This window comes from Empidonax traillii, unplaced genomic scaffold, assembly GCF_003031625.1.
Source record: "Empidonax traillii isolate 1590-97213 ecotype Southwest subspecies unplaced genomic scaffold, ASM303162v1 scaffold188:size807701, whole genome shotgun sequence".
NCBI classification, from domain to species: Eukaryota; Metazoa; Chordata; class Aves; order Passeriformes; family Tyrannidae; genus Empidonax; species Empidonax traillii.
The window spans coordinates 446,715-464,253 of NW_020955381.1; the positions used below are offsets into that span (position 1 = coordinate 446,715).

General features: G+C 37.5%; 1 protein-coding gene across 5 annotated transcripts in view; it reads right to left on the reverse strand.

The window, feature by feature from the left end:
• Nucleotides 1–17,539, reverse strand: part of KIF16B (kinesin family member 16B) — a 132,584-nt gene that overhangs the window by 76,877 nt on the left and 38,168 nt on the right. The window lies entirely within an intron of this gene.

The following is a 17,539-nucleotide window of genomic DNA, read 5'->3' on the forward strand; positions in this document are numbered from 1 at the left end:
AAGTAAAATGTTTCAAATATTCGGTCTGACTTAGTCAGTTTATAGTGGTGTACTTTGCATCACTACTGACATTCGACTGAAATAATTATTATCCTTCTCCAGCATTTATTCATTGATGCTGACAGCAGCGGTATCCACTCTCCTCACTGTGGTTATACCAGGCTAAACTCCAAGCATCTCCCCCTGGGAGATGATCAGGCTCACCATACCCTGCTGCTTAACACATCCTCTCTCAAGGTCCTCTTCCTTGACCTTGATGACGTTCATGTCATGTTCCCAGTGCAATGTGCAATTTTGCCAGCACCATGTACATCCCTCTTTTCCGCTCACTGCATAAAACTTGTGTCTGACCATTCCAAAATTCATGTCTTTTCCATAGGGGCACACTGTCTTGTGACAGTGAAGTCTCACACCATCCTCCTCCTCCTCTTCCACAGTGCACTAAGTCCTTGCCAGTCATGATGCTTTTGCACTGCAAACTATTTACCGTGAGTCACCCTCCTGTTATCCTAATCCTGAGAGTCATCCCATCCCCTGTGAGATGCTCTGCTAGACAAATTATCAGCAAAACTTCACCAGTTAATACATCTAAAGAAATCATTCAATGTGATTAAGCCCAAAAATGGGTTCCAAGGCCAACTCTCAAAAAAATCCACTACTACAAAACTTCCCTCCTCTCTCTCGCCACTTCCATCACATCCCCTTATGAGCATTTTTATTGTATTTAAATTCTAATCTCCTCACTACCTAAATAAGGAAATCATTCCCTCTATGTCACAGGGTCAAATGCTTCAGCTGGCTTGAGAAGCAATCACAGACCACAGACAACATGATAAATATTAATTAAATAGGAAATGACTATTTAAAATCCAAGAGATTTACAGGGAAGAAGGCAGTTATGACAATGACTTTGAAAAACACATGGTAGAAATAAATATATCATTTTAAAGAACTCTTGACAAGAAAAGCATTCCTTAAAATCAAAAAGTTTTCTCACTAGTCCAGCAAATATAAGCCATTCAGAAGACAGGATCAGTCAAGGTTTTGAGTCCCTCCACAATTTACTTCAGCATAACAATCATAGGTCAGAGTAGCCATTCTGAATTTAACATTTGCATTTAGCTTTAAATGCTTAGTTCCACTAGGTAATATTTCAGCAGACTATTTTTCTTTCATTTTATTTTGAGAATGGAGTTTATAATGACTTTTCTGGTAACTGATGAAGGTATAATCACCTTACCTTCTTCCCCAGACATAACGTGCAAGGTTTTACAGGGTCAGTGACAGCAAACACAAGTTGTCACTTATGTGACTTTTTAATGCAAATTAAAGGACTATTAAAAGGTCAGAAATCACAAAAAATATATCCCATTTGATCTTGAGGCAAACATTTGAGGATGCTACAAAAAGACAGGATAAAGTGCCCTTTAAAAACTATCAGTTTGATTTTGTGTACCCAAAGCATAAAATAATTGGGGCTTTAAGCTGGTACAAATGGCATTAGCAGCTGGTTGTACGTCATAAAATGACCAGGATTGTTGATACTATTCTTTTGTAAAGTAGGTAAACTCAGCTGGGGAAACGAAACTTTTCTTAGCAACTACACACATCTTCCCTTAATTCAAACTCCAGTGAAGTAAAAATATCTAAAAATAAATTCTATCATTAACAGTATACAAGATATGTACAGGCATATAAAAAATATTAAAACTATATAAATATAGATAATATACTGTCAATTGACTTGAATTCTCTAAATTGCATTACTTTACAGTACATCTCAAATCCAGGAGGAGATACAGGGAATATCCATGTCCTTTAATTACATGTAATGAAACTACAGTTTATTTCACAATTTTAACAATGAAATAAAAATGAACAAGTAATTGTAACTTGCAGTAGCCCAGTACAGTAATTAAACTCCTTTAAAGAACAACATAAGGGGACGCCAAATGCTTCAGCTGGAATCGTAATAGAAGGACCTCAATTTTAATTAGAAACAATAATGAATCACATGTATAGATGCCAAACAAGATCACAGCACCCAATAAAAAAGCAGGTCAAAAAAAGAGGATAAACACAAAGTAAGAGGAAAGGACAAGATGACAAGAGTATAAATCCCATTATATAGTCACAGGAAACCGTGTGAATCAAAGGGAAGTGTCCTTTAAAAATTACTTAAATAAAAGAAACCTATACTGGGAAATCCACAATCTGGCATCAGTCCCTAATACCAAGGTCAAAAGAATTACCATATTTATTAAAAAAACAAGAATACTTAAATCATATTTCATAACTAAGACAGACATCCCAAATATTGACTGAAGGGTAAAGTTCCCATAATTTTTTTTGGTACATTCACCAAAAATTGAATGGGAAAATTCAGAAGGGAGGAATCCCTTGCACTGTGCTATGTAATCTAAACTACAATATATTATGGCATTCTTGGCACATTTGCCACATTTGAGTGTTTTTAAAATTTATGGCCCATTTAGTCAATGAGAGGAAACCAGCACAGCTTTGCCAATTGCTAACAGAAAATAACACTTCCTTTCTTTCTTTGAAGATACAAACCTGCTCTATCTTTAGGGGAAAAATGCAAAGCAATCTCAAGCTCAAGAAGCAATCACTGACCTTTGCATTTTGCTGATTGATCTGAACCTTAACTTGGATAGCTGTCACCTTTTTTGCATTCTCAGAAAAACCTCCAGGGAGCTACTTTTTGCCACCTAATACAGAATTATAAAAGAGAATGTCACATTCTCTGAAGGAGGAATGACATCTTTTATATTTACATACTGCAAAAAAAATGAGGCAGGTTTTTCTTCCTCAGTGGCAAAGCTTTATGTTATTTTTTATAACTTGACTGAGATTTGAAAACATGAGTATGCAAATGCATCAAGTGGATCATGGCAGCCTTGCCTCTCACTTGAATCCTCAGCAGCTCCTGACAGGTACTACTGCACCTCAAAATTATAGATCTACTGGAAGTAATTCATCCCACTACGTAAATTACCTCAAAATAAAGGATTGCTGCCCTGATGGAGTACAATAAAGCACCTTTCAATGACTTGTAATGACTGGCATGTGAATATCACCAACCATAACAGATGGAGGGCAAAATACTTTCAATACTAAGCCTTTGAGGCATCCATTTTCGTATTTTCAGAAGTTAAATAAGACCTCATAATGAGTCTATACCCAACCATTTGAACAAAAAGCAGACTAGGTGTTTGAAATACTCATTTAAAAGTTTCATTATCATAAACTGTCAGGAGCACCTTAAAAATCTCTTCTAAAAACATTGCCAACAAGGACTATGTGACACTGAAGTAACCTTGAATTTAACATGTAGAATATGTCCTTTCTTAATGAAAACTATTTGACAGGTGTATAAAGACCACAGAAAAGATCACAGGTAAACAAAAGCTACTTGTTGAGATCCAAGAACAATTCTGATATCGCTTCACCAAAAGCAATCTACGGTATTAAACTTTTAAATATGTTATTTTAATAGAGAAAACTTAGATTTCCTATCTAAAGCAGCTTATCACTGGACAAAACTACAGAGATTTAAACATAAAACCAAATATAACCAAATTCTCTCCCAGGCATATTTCAATTAAGAATATTAATGAGTGTCTTAAATTCAGCTAATCAATTTTGGTCTTAAGAGACTGGCAACTTTAAAGGAAAATGGCCAAAAGAAAACTCCTCGGGAGGAAACCCTCTCAAATTTCCCTCGATTAGGGGTACAGTAAGATACAATTTCCCTGGGTTAATGGAATCTTTAACCTCAAAATCCTCCTTTGCCTTTCTGCTGTGCTCCCTATATATGACCCTAAGTCTGAAACCCATCAAGGTCAGTCAGACCACAGCCTCCTTCCTTCCGCATCTCACAAATCCATGTTGGATTTTGCAGCCTTCTCTCCCCTGACTGAAAGCAGAGAAGGAAATAATGAGAGACAACGATGTGATCACGTAATTAAAGACTGTGTAAACAGAGGCAAACGGCAGGGGGATTACTCTAAATCAGCTGGGCATTTTAAACATCTACATTCCAGCAGCCCAAAAGTGTGACTTTATACTTCCCACATTATCGGTTGCATCTCTCAATGGAAAAGGCTTCCCTTGCAAACATTAAGTTGGTAAATGTAACCAAAAAGGCAAATGGATCTGTGCTTTCCTATAGGGGCCAATTAACAACTCAAACAGACATCAAAAAACTGAAACTATATGTTCCTCTTCTTTCACACAGATAGTTCTTGGTTATGTGATAATCAGGCTGCCTTAGTGTAAGATTTACTGTTTTCCCCGAAATTCAGACACATAACTAGTAAATAAATGAAAACTGCAGAGCAATTGCCATATCAATATTTCAAGCTCTGGTTTTCTACGTTCTCATTGAAAACCTGTCACCACAGAGGCTGCAGAAGCACAAATGCCAGGTGGACCCCACAGTGGGGGGGGAAGGAGAAAACACAAAAAACCCCAAACAACATGACACTGCTTCATACAAAATATAATCCACAATCAGGTATCTTGATATTTATTTTTTTTTAAAGTTTCTTCACAGCTGATCTTGTTCCTTAGAGCAATGACGTTTCACATGATGGCTGGAGGATGGTATTTTGAATTATTTCTCTTGACCAGAAATTATTCCTGAAAACAAGCATCTCCATACTCAACTGTAAAGGACCAGGAGACACAAGTCATTGCTTTTCCAAAGATTCAAATATGTTATTTTCTTGAGTTATGTCAGGACCTTTCTTGGCCTACTATTTTAGAATATTGGAAGGGTTTGGGTTGGAAGGGACCCTTACAGATCATCCACTCCAACCCTCCTGCAACAAGCAGGGACATCTTTAACTAGACTGGGTTGCTCAGAGCCCCATCCACCACCTTGTCAAACATTCTGACCATCCTTTGAAAGTACAAGTCCGATACTGTAGCCTAAACCTAGGAATACAAATGAAGGAGGATGGTAAGAAGCCTCTAAGGGGAAGTAATAAACCAGTTTTATTCCTGATAGCATCAAACTGCTCCTTCAGACAGTCAAAGGTCTGAGGACCTGTGGATTGCTACAAAGAAGTTGAAAAGCTTTCCTTATGTTTTGAAATCTTACCCATCTCAGATTGGTTTCCTTATGCTCTGCGAACACATCAACTAAATGAGAACACAAGGGGCGATGAAAAACCGTTGAAAACAAAAATAAACTTGCAACCTTTGACAACCAAAGGCTTGGAAAAGTGTTCATGCAGGAAGATACTTTTTAACAGAAATGTTCCATACAGAAAATCCACAAACGGAAATGAAACATTCAGAGCAAATCCTTCAGCAGCAGTTTGTCCTGATGCTAAAAGTCAGACTTTTAGAGAAATTAAACATGAATATTTAACAGAAAGCTCTACAGAAGTTGATATTTTGGAGATTAATAAGTCCTTGATTGGTCTGTTGTGGATTAATTAGTCTAAATTATGTCTTCTGTATTTACATAAGGGTAAAAACTCCAGACGTAGAAATGCTGATATTCATGGATGAACTATAACTAGGTCAGAAGCTGCCTGAAATCACAAGTCTTTTGCTGAAAAGGTTCCTGCAAAACAATGAGATTTTTTCACACAGAGGGAAGTTGTGCTGGGGAAAAGAAAAAAAATTAGGAATTCTGTATAAACCCTGTGTTTTTAAGGTATTCATAAAGCCAAATCCACCTCAAAACAAACGGGAATTAGGCACCTAAAATACCTTCAAGCACTAACTGATATTTCAGTAGCTAAAATAGGGATAACGTAAAACACTAGCACATTACCCTCGAACAAATAAAACTGAAAACTGAACCTGCACTCTTTAACAAGACTTGTGTTGGATGGGTCAATCACTGCTGACAAGATTTTTTTGTTTCCTTTTGGGAAGACTGTAATGGAAAGAGAAGGATATTAAGTTACATTATATTGTCAGGGCTCAGTATTCTCTATACTATGTCTCAGTAACATCCTCATACTCAGAGGGGAAAACATGTAAGTGTACCAGCCATTAAAATAATAATGCATAATAAAGCAATCTTGCTATGGACCAACTGGAAAAAAACTACAACACTGTTAGAAAAGTGAGTTGGAAACAACACAGATGAGTTCAGAGCTTTTCACACCTGAATTGATGGGTTAAACTACCAAGGGCTGAAGAGATGGAGCAGACCCTCTCTTGACTTCTGCACTGCCTTCTGGAAGAGAGACAGACACTTCACCAAGTGTTCCAGACAACTAGCATATACACAGTCAATTTTCCAGTATTAGGAAATACTGGAAATGGATGTCAGGAAACATTAGAAATGCCAGCATTAGTAAAGATTTTGATAAGGAGGCTTCGATGGAAGAAGATTTCTCAGCACATGGTATTACTCAAAGAGCTAAAACAGGAGCAAGGAACTCCCAGTGTAAAAGCATGAGAAAACATTGACTATATGGACGAGACGAACAAGAAGTAGGAGAGGAATGAAAAATGATTTCAAAAGATTGTGAAATCTGGTTTGGGCTTACTCGTAATAGTTCCCTAAAAGGTGAAGGAAGAAGTGCAGCTGAGGTGTTTGGTTTGCTGTGTTTTGGATGGGAACTGGTTACATGGGCACCTTTCTTGCTCTGCAGGCTGGCTCCCTCACCAATACTTATCACAAAGAGATCAGCCAAGACAAAATACTGAGCAGCAGCTGAAAGAAATTCGATTGCATCTAATTGTGATTGACAAGACAATTTCAGGGTAAAAAAAAAAAAAAAATCTGCTTCAAGAAAACAACTTTGAAATATTTGAGATTCCCATTAAAGTGACAGCCTACACATTAAAGTAGGAAAAGCTGTTTTGCTCTGTATTATATCAGTGAAGTTGCTCCTCTTCTTAGTGGGTGTCTGTTTAAAAAGCTTTGTTACTTACAAAGCTGCATATACAATATCAAATTTCTACCCCATGTTTTACTTCAGCTTGACAGAAGTATGGTTTCTGGAATAACACAATAAATTCAGAGTCACTACAAAAGTAGGAGGTACTATTAAGGAGGCAACAAAAAGAGAGGAGGAAATATGGAACACACCATCAGTGAGGAGGTGTATCCTTTATAATCTGGGCACATGCCAAAGCAATGTTTGGGACTAACCTGGGACTTCAATAAAATGCCTTAGAAAATTAAAAATATACTCTTCCATTATAGGCAATGAATTAATTATTTATATAATCATCAATTATGAAAGGGTATATTGATTCCCTCGTGTATACAGATGTTAGATAAGGCAAAAATTCCTACTATTTCTTCTCCTTCTAGTTAATGGAACAAAGAATCAACACCATCCTGCTGGCTGTACTGGTTTCAGTGCAACTAAAACAAAAAGTTTAGTAGAATTAAGACACACCAGTATTCTGAGAAGAAGAACCTTCTACTATCCAAAATCACAAAGAAAACCACAACTGAAGAAACCTCCTAATCAGATTTTCCCCCGTCTCCCAGAGCATTAGATCACAGCACCTTCATCAATCAGGAAAAGCCATTAAAGAGTCTGCAACAACCAAGATCAAAAAAACTGTAGTTTTGTTGTGAGCAGCTCACTGTGAAAGTGCAAGTGCTCCTGCAACAGCCCACACAGGCATCAATAGCTCTCTGCAATGAATGTCAATTAAAAAGGCAGATGCAGAATGTAGAACTGCTTAAATGAGTAACTGCTATGATAGTGAAGCTAAAATGATGGGAAATTAATGATGCTATTCCTTTAAAGAATAAGGGAATTACACAAGCAGTTCTCAGTCTCAAAAGGTCAGCTTAGCTTCTCCATTTTTTGTTGTTTCTCTTTTCCCCTCAGAACTGATGGCCACATGCTCACTGCTGACATGCAGCTGGCTATTAATACACAGAAACCCTATTATTGTGGTGGCACCCCAAAGCACCACCATCCTTAATTGTGCTACGAGGGTTTGCATCAGAAGACTCAGCAGATTCAAAGTGATTTTTTAGGAATTTGGCCTTCACTCCTGGAATTACAAGGACAAACTTAACAAGTTGAAATGCCTGCTCCCTGACACTTCAGACTTTGTATGGACAGAACTACTTCTGACATCTGAGAAAAATCCCCTGAATAGAACCACGGGATTTGGCTAATTGTAAGTAGAGGTGCCTGTTTGACTTCCTGGACACTGGCCTGGAAAATCCTATTTTCCAGCAGCTTATAAAACTTAAACCATCAAAGCCACCATTCTCCATGCTGGAGTATCTGCTGCAGGCTGGTTTCTGTCCCTGCTAGCTCGGGTTTAAGAGAAAACGATTCTTCTGTGTCAAAAAGTGAGGCGCACAGAGCATTTTGCTGCGTCTCAAGTGGAGGAGGCTTCACCTCTTCACAGCTTCCTATGTGTGAACACACTGAGCATACATGAGTCTCAAAGGGCAAATAAGTCTACATACAGCAACACTGATATTTGGGGCAGAGAACAAGACTTTTCTTGCCTTTAGTGACGTCTCCTAGCAGGAGATACTATACCTTCCAGCTAAGAGACAGCAATTGGTATCTAAAAAGGGAAAAGGCCTGGCTGGAAAACAAAGAAATAGGCTATTTTTGTTCATCTTCTTCTTCTTCCATATGCATTACAAAACAGTCTTTAATTACATGATCACATATTTTCTACAGGACCTGTGAATAATTCATTCCATAGGCCGTATTCCGGGAATGAATCAAGAGAAAGCAGTGGACTATTATCTGCAGGACTCCTACCTCATTTGTTGCTAAAGCTGGATGATGAATGAGTCAAGGAATTGTAGAGGGAAAAAAACCCTCAGTCTCATAGCTAATACATTTATTCATTTTAAAAGCTATTTTGGGGGTTGTGTTTCTTGGGGGATGGGAGAGTTAAGAAGCATTTCACTTACCTGGAGTTCTGTTTATTATTTGTCTAGAAATTCATCTCTACTTCCATAGAGATGAATCTAAAATAATAGATTACTTTAAATCCATGAGTCGCTTCCTCAGGGCCAACATGCAACCCATGCTATTAAAATAAATTGAAGAAAGGAGCAGGACTGTGCGTATTAGCAAGCAACAACCACCAAGGAGAAAAAACAGACTTCAGGGCTAGCAAGACTTTTGCAGAGGAAGATGCATGGGCTTGGGTGCTGGCATATTCTTGTCCCTCACAGCCCAGCTACTGAGCTAGAAGAGTAAATGAATCTGACACATGGCAGTCAGAAACCACACCTGTCCTTTTCTTTGTTCAGGAATACAGCCTGCTTGCAACAGCCACAGATTTGTGCTGCCATCTGTGTTTAAGACACCTCTTAGTGGATTTCATTAAAAATATCATCTCTGTAGCTGGGAAGCACAAAGAACAAGCTCATCACTCCAGCTGCACTGCTACAGCAGTATGACTGTATGAATCAAGGCTATGCTCAGTTGTCAATTAAGACATGAAGTCAGGTGCACAACAGTTCTGTGTACTCATAGCTATCAGAATCATGCAGTAATAAACTCCTAAACATGCTGCTAAAAACACCAGCAGCATAAACTGGTTCTGGTATTTCATATCCAATACATATTGTCATTAGAAACAGCTCCTTTGTGAGGCACTTAAGATAAAACCTGAATTGGTCTAAATTGCTTCTTTCCCCTCCCATAGCCAAGTCCAAAGAGAAATTTATGTTTTGCCTTTATCTTTCTCACTACTTCCCTGCTGATCCTTTAGAAGAAATAGTTTTCAGGGTATATTTCTTCTTCTTCTGTTTTTCTACAGGTTAAATCAGGAGATTCCACTGCTTTCAATTTAGATCCCCTTCCTGCCACAAGAAAATTAATAGAAAAGCAGACCAAATGCCCAGGAGGAATTGTTGAACAAGTGGCATCTGAGCTGTAGAAAGGATTTCAAAAGCAACTCACTCTGTCTGACTCCCTTTTATTTGAAAACCGCCTCCAAGCCCCAGGGATGGATTAAAGCTAAGCATGGCCTGGATAGTCTACAAATGCAGGGCCCCAGTTTTAAGGAAAACACCAGTGAAATACTTGGGAGCACGGTTATTCCTAAACACTGGAGGGCCTTTTTTGGAATGCACAGCCTGGATCAACCAAACTATTCAACCCCTGGCTTAATCTGTGGTTGGTGAGCTCAGAAACTGCAGCCCCAACTGTGCTTCTCTGATGGTCCAGGTGGTTTCAAGTGGGAAAAATGGTTTTAAACTGAAATAAAAAACAATCAGTAGCATTAGGCATCTCTAGATCACAACTTTCTAGCAGAAACTGAAAGTTAAAGTGGTCAGTCCACCACAGAGGCATCACAAGCAGCTGTAGTGTCTGCAGGAGAGAAAGGAGGTTTCCTAATCAGGTGAACACAGGTGGCAGAAAGACTTGAAAGCAGACAACTATTTCTTTTGAAATCTACTTTTGAATGCTGCACTCAGCATTCCCCAGGTGGCTGGGACCCTTTCAATACTGTTTCTATTAGGAAAAGAGCTAAAGTAGATCAGTAGCACCAGCTCCCAATTTAGTAGTTTTATTGGTCCTCTGACAACAGCAAGCCAAGGCTGAGAGCAGACAAAGCACTGAAAAAAATCACTGGTGAGTGAAGAGCAGTGAGAGCTGCTCCTCTGAAGAAAAAGCAATCTGTATCTCAGGACAACCATATGACCCCTTAAAAAGTTTCTGTCTGCTTTTATTGAAAATTCTCTCAGTTGTGTTTTCTTTCTTCTCAGTTTGCACTGACCTAGGCATGCTTATCAGACTGAAGCAAGGGGGATGATCAGGGAAAGTAATAAGCATCACTTAATAATGGCATCTGTTCTGTGACACAGTATGAAAAAAACAATGCCTATTTTAAAGTAAAGCAAATCATGTTTGAATGATCTCTGTCCAAACTCAAATGTCAAAGGAGAAATCTTCTGACCAGAACAGATGATGTTATAAACTACAACCACTGCCAGTAACCGCTACACTTGGGAAATAAATACATAATGCACAAGGCCAGGTATGAGAAAACAAACCCTAATAAAACTGAGAGCTAAACTTGATATTACTTGTCATGGCTCAGGAAGCAGAAGCTGTGAGTAAATACTGTACAAGGATAAAGAACGATAAACATTCCCTTGTTATCAGACAGCTTTCTCAAAAAGAGATGGAAAAAACCCAGCACAGTTATTAAATTTTAATGTACTGAAACTCAATTATAAATCTACAGAAGTGATTAATCAAGAGAAAAATGTTAAAAGAAACAGTTATAAATAGAAACTGCATATCATTGCCACTGGCTTTTCAACTGCAAGATCCATTGAAAATGAAAGCAAATAGCAGAAGTGCCCTGGTTACAGATCTCTATGTCCAGAAGCTGTTTGTTTTCTCAACTGTATTACCTGGTCAAATAAAAGATAATACCTATTTAAAAAACTGTTCTTTTATATCCCTAAATTATCCAAGCTACAACAAAGTTAAGAAAATAAATATGTTTTAAAGGCTTTAGCTAAATTTGTCAAATATTCAAGATACACTGTCATTTGAAAATGGGAGTTTAAAAATATACTGACAAATAATTGCAATAATTCTGAATGCACATAATCATTTTACTGTGCATCTCACCTGTGAATTGTTGTTCAGAAGCATTTCTGTCAAAACAGTAACTCAGGCTCTTCAAGACTTGCTCCTAAACCAGTCTTTGGCATTCTCATAAACTTATTTTAGTGGATCCGAAAAGCAATGAAATTCAAGATATTGCAAATAATTTTGCCTTAAAATATCTGAATTAAATCTGAATTAAGCATGCAGAAGGACCTGATTTTTGTATCTGCAGTGACATCTAGTGCAAGAACTCAAAACCACAATTGAACAGGCTTCTAGAGAAAGGGAAGCTATCTGCATTTATTGTGTGATTTCTGGCTGAGATAAACTAGAATAATTAACATTAAACTTTTAAAACTTTCTTTATATCTTGTCTTCTGCACAACACTCACAAGCCATCTGAAGGGAGTCCCATTAAGAATAATATGTTAATAAGAGACTCCTGTAACAATATGAATGTCCTTCCTCACGTATGAATGGGCATTCTTCCATTTTGATAAATGTACATATATAATAGTTGGAGAGCAAACAATTGTTGAGAAAGCAAACATCCCTAGGAACAGAGTTGTTATTTATTCTACCAGCTTTGCTAAAAGAAAACAAATTCAGCAGCAACATCTGACTTAAATTCTTCCTGCCAGCTCCATAGCTGTGCAATCCTATGTTAATTTTGCAGTGATTCTTAAACCTCTTAAAAATTCAAGCAGAAGACATAGCTTGTAGAAAGGAAACAAAAACTGGAAGCATGCAATGAGAGCTGTCTAATACAGATGACAAACAGAAGTTATAAGATACCAAATAAGATTTGTTCAAGTCAAAGTACAGTTGTAATTCTCCCTTTAGAAGTACAAACACAGCCAACAACAGACATTCTAACCAAAAGGCAACACCAACATGTCTAACTAGCAACAAGTCTACAAAAATGATCTACTGAAATGTGAAAAAACCTTAGAAACAAGTGCTATTCCTGCCAAACATACAAATAAACACATATGCCAAAGCTTCAAATGAACAGTTTAAATACAGTATAATGCATATATTATTATATATATAAGTGTACACCAGTCCTGTAACTCCATTTTTAACATCTGACCTGTAAATAGAATAATTTAAGAACCTATGCTTGAAAGGCATGTGCCCAGAAGTCTTTAAAACTCACATGCACTTTTTAAGGGCAGGATTAAATACTGGTGTCTTTCCTAAAAACTTCATTATATGCAATTTTCTAATACCCAATTTACCTAGTGGTAAAATCACAGAATGGTTTGGGTTGGAAAGACCTTAAAGCTCATCTCGTTCCAACCTCCTTGCCATGGGCAGGGACAGTTTCCACTAGAGCAGGTTACTCACAAAAAACTACAGATGTCAAGCCGTATTTTTTTGTTTGTCACATAATTTCATATAATTTATATATTTCTAAATTTAAAATAAAAAAAGACAAAAATAAACAAAAGCTGGCCATTCATTAGTGATCTGGGACAACTATATGAGGCATTAGGATTCTGATATTCTAAAAATCTTACTATGGAATAGACACAAAACCCACAATATATTCTTGATTACGAAAGACATCGCATGGGACATGTCACAACTACTGGTTTTTGGACAAGAATCCCATGCCATGGTTTATGCATTGTTATGATCACTGTTAGTGATGCAAGGAGCACTTTTTAAAAGTTCTACAGTTTGTTCCTCAGAAGCCCAAGAGCTTGCACAAATTCTCTTCCCTACAGCCATCAAAAGTGGAAGTAGACGACAGAGTTTTAGGTGAAAGCAGAAGGTGTTAATTGAGAGCACTTCTCACCTTGGGGACTGAGCTTGTTAAAACAAGGACATGAAAGAATGAGGAAAACAAATGCTCATCGAAGGGCAACACACTGCGTAGAACACAATCGAAGTGAGGAGAGGAAAAGGGGACAAGCCAGTCAGGGTTAATAGGTAGTAACAAAAAGGCATAAAACAGGAAAATAGTGATGAATGCCCGGCCTTTCAAGCAGAAGGACCCAGATAATGGTGTTTAAATACCATTCAGCAACTGTGGTTTAAAGATTATCTGAAAATGCAAATAAATGTAGACAAATGCAGCATTTATACAGAACAGGACAAACAGCTCTTGACAGAGTTCACTACGGTATGCAAGCCATCAGGAAAAGAAAATTATTAAAATCAGAATCTATTCACTTCTGCCACCCTAATCAACACCTCATAAAGAGCAACACAATTGCTTTGAGTTTTGGTCTCCTGGTGTTTTTGCTGGGTATAGCCAAGATTCCTAAAGAAAGAAAATTCCCCTGCTTAGATGAGTATTGTCCACCAAAATAACTCTTTGGTATTAGTCCGTATTTATTAATCATGGCAAGTTAAGGGTATTTCATCCCCCCTAAAAAGAGGCAAGATATAAACAATAGATGTTAATGCTTGAAAATAAACATACAATTTTTATTTCCCCAGGTAGGAACAACCATTCTGAAGGTATAAAAATGCATTTTTAAGCAGTAGTCAACCAAAGGGCACAAAAAAGATCAAATAAACAGTGTTCAATAAGATATTTACACACCGTGGGGTAAAGAGCTGCAGCAGAATTAGTATTATTGATGAAAGTGAGACTGTGTCACTAAATCCAACAGGACAAAGCCAGTTGAAGCACTGACTAGTTAAACTATTGATCACAAGAATTAGACACACACACACATACACAAAAAAGACCCTGTCCTTTAATAGACTCTGAAGACAGATCTCCCTGCATCCTTTGACATCAGTTGAGCTCTGACACACAAAGCTAATGACATGCTTAGAATCAACAAACAGGATAAGGAAATAAAAGGGAACTCCAAATCTACTTCAAACTAAAAATAAATAAAAAGGAGCATTTAAATACCTTTATTCTAGCTACAAATGACATACATCAAAAAGGCAAAAGCTAGAAGTCAAACAGATAACAGACCGTTATATCTACACAAACAGAAAATGGGAGAAGAAATTTAAAAGAAAGTTAGGAAGAAAAACCAGCAGAGAATTATATAAAGGAGTGCACTATTTAAAAAGATTAATATAAAGGCTGCTAAAGGTTAGAGAAAGAAATTGAAACATGCACAAAAGATGACAAAAAAAAAGGTGACAGTAAAAGAAAAAAGATCTCTAGGGGAACGACAACACATGCAGTCAAATATAGCAGCTACATCAAATCAGGTTTTGTACCAATTAAAGCCTCAAAGCAAGGGAAAAATCGAAAGTTGGATAGGTTACCCTAACATCTTAGAAAGCATCCAAAGAAATTACAGACCTCAGAATTGATCTTTAACAGAACCATACAAAAAAGACTAAATTAAGGAAAAGAGCAAACAGTTTTTTTTCCCCTCCTCCTCTTCTTTTTGGGAATGTGTACAGAAGAACATGAACCAAAGGCAAAAAAAAAATCCATAGAAAGATTCAATGAGCTTGAGATGAAAGCAAAATCCTACAGTTAAGTGCTGAGGCTGCAAGACACCTGAAGTTGGAGAAGCAATGTAAAAGCAGTGCTGTTTTGTAAGGTGCAATCCTTGGCTGATATTTGAGGAAATAACTCAAAACCAAACACTATCTCTTTGGGATTTTATGCAGTATTTTACCCAATGCTGAAGCCATTAGTCCACATATTTATTAACCTGATTAAGCATTAAAATATCCTTACTTTGATTAAAAGCAAGGATGGGGGACAGATTGTAATACCAGGTTAGTAAGGCTAGAGTGTCATGTTATACTGCAGTGAGGAGGTTAAGGATGAAAACAAACATCACCGCTGGAAGCAACACTTGTCACTTCAGGCAGATAACAATGCCAAGAACCTGCCATGCTATGAAGCCTTTATACAGAGTCAACACAAATGCAAAACCCTGATGTATACAGCTTTCTAATCTAGTAAGGAAAACAGAAGAATCTGGGATTTAGGTGTGAGTTGACAGTAATTCAGACTGCAGAGGAACCCAGACAGTCGCCCAGCAAAAGGGTTTCCAAACGCAGGAAATAAAGGGAGCACACTATTGATACCACCATCACCAGCCCAAGATATGTCCAATCTGCCAACAGCATATATGGAGGATTAGACAAGATTTTCACAGCTGCTATTGGCCTTCAGCCACTGTGCCTTCCCCAAAATCCAGAACTGACAACATTTACAGATAGGAAAGATCAACTTACGTAGTCTAAAGATGCACAGAAAACTGAAACTTCAGGTGAACTACATACAAATAAATGTCAAAGGGTATAAAAGCTACAATCAGAAATAAGGAAGAATGCTGGGAGGTACATGTCAGCTGTACACATTGCACTGTGATGACTAAAATAACTAAATTTTAAGCTGCCAAATACTTTTTATCAAAAACTTGCATTCACACGGTATTTTTCTGCTCCTTGGATGGTATTTTCCATTCTCTATGAATTATTTTCAAGGCAGCACTTGGATGCTGATGGTCTAATTTAAAACAAGGTTCAATATAACTGGCAAGGCTGAGCAGGTTTGAGAAACATCTTCCCTGAAAAACAGTATGCAACATTTCTTTGTCAAGCTTCTTTGCCTGATGAAAGCACTGTATTCAGTAAAAGCCAGGTAACTTTTTCCAACCGTATCTGTTGATCTAGTAGAAAACACTAGCATGCCCTGTGAATCTTCCTGTCTTTTACAAGGCTTATGCAAAATCCTTTCAATTATTTTGGATTTAAACACTAACACATTTTCCCATCAGCCTGTGAGAACAATTCAAAAACACGTGAAGTTTGATATTTAGAACTTAGTACCAAAAAAAAAAAGCATAATTACAGAGTAGGAAATCCCATTCAGCTACTAGCAAGTGCACCTGCATCTGGCAGGCATATGCCCAACAGATTTGGAGCAAATGGTGTTAGGGACTGAGAAGCAAATGGTTTTTAATTCTCCAAGCCTGCTGCAGGGCAGGAACTGGAAGGCAGCAGCTACCTCAGAATGGCAAATCCAGGGGGAGGCAAGGGAAAGAAGGTTTTAATTATAATACAAACATGAAGTTCTAAGTACCTTAATGAAGAATGACCTGAAAGTTACTGAATTATGGCATGGGCAAAGTTGCAGGTGTGACTGCAGTGAGGTGGACGTACAAAGACAGTCTCACTTCTCAAAGAGTGCCAAGACAATCTATTTTTACAAATTAACAATGTGTATGGTCTGTGTGTACAAGGAGGGGGGGCACATCAATAACAAAACAAAACCCCCAGTGAACTTACAGGGAATCCATTACAGGAACACCACTCTTCTCTACAGTTTAAATCTGCTTTCCAGTGACTCAGCTGGCAAACTTCCAAAAAGCCTTTTCCCACTCAATTTTAAGAACCATTAAACAAGAAGTGAATAAAAATATGGATCCCTTCAGAAAAACGGTGTAAAATAAAACAGTACAAACAAGAAGTCTTTTGCAGATTTTCAGGTTTCTGGGACAAAGAAAGTTATACCAACTGCCTTTAACCCCAAAATGAAACAAGCTACGTTCGTACATTCAATGCTCAGCATATGATGCAATTCATACAGAAGCTGTATGAATTAAGCTAAGAAAATCTCAGTACTAGAAAAGCAGAAATTACAGTTTCTGTGTTTAAGTCCTTTACATGCAGCTATTTAACAAATGTTGCATTGCCTTGTTTATATGTATTGTTCAGTTAACACTGATTCTGTAATCTCTGTGAGGGGATCAGTGGATTTCCAACATACAGCTTTAAAAATTTCCCAAACATGACATAATGTTCACTTCCACAATTGACTAAAATTCACAAATTCTCCATGTGACAGTGGGCTTCCCAATCCAGACATGAACGAATGGGAGACTAACAAAGTTTTATGTATGTATAGATGCTTCAAAATAACAAAATAACACAGAAAAAAACATAAAATTGGACCCAAAACACTTCTGATGAATATGCAAATGGTGATTCCCAGTTCAGTATCTAGACAGACATTAAACAGTTCATTCTGT